Raw genomic sequence first — 454 nt, 5'->3', positions numbered from 1 at the left:
GGATGGGTGGATCCCCTCTCCTGGCACATACTCCCTCGCAGGTCTGACAGCTGGTGGAGGAGGTACAGGAGGTTCAGACAGGTCTTCCTTGAGACATAACTTTATCGGGTTACGGTGGTCGACATACCCAGGTTTCTAGATATCGTACACATCAGAGTCTGGGTAGGGTATGGCCTGTATTGTGTATGGCTCAATTTCCCAGATGGAATCTAGCTTGTGGGGCCTCGGAAATTTCCGCAGCCAGACCTTGTCACCTAACTGAAGGGGTTTTATCAGAGGCATGATGGTTATAGTCCTGCTGTTGCTTTTGCTGAGCCTCGCCCATCTTTTTATTGACAATCTCTTTTGCTTGATTCTTCTCTGGTGGTCAGAGCCCCACTCCATGGAAGCTTGCGGAGAGTTATTGAAGGGAGCTTGAAGTCCAAACATTCGGTCCTTCGGCAGCTGCCCATGA

This window comes from Hyla sarda, chromosome 7 (assembly GCF_029499605.1).
Source record: "Hyla sarda isolate aHylSar1 chromosome 7, aHylSar1.hap1, whole genome shotgun sequence".
Classification (NCBI taxonomy): Eukaryota; Metazoa; Chordata; class Amphibia; order Anura; family Hylidae; genus Hyla; species Hyla sarda.
Note: the sequence above shows the minus strand (reverse complement) of the source record.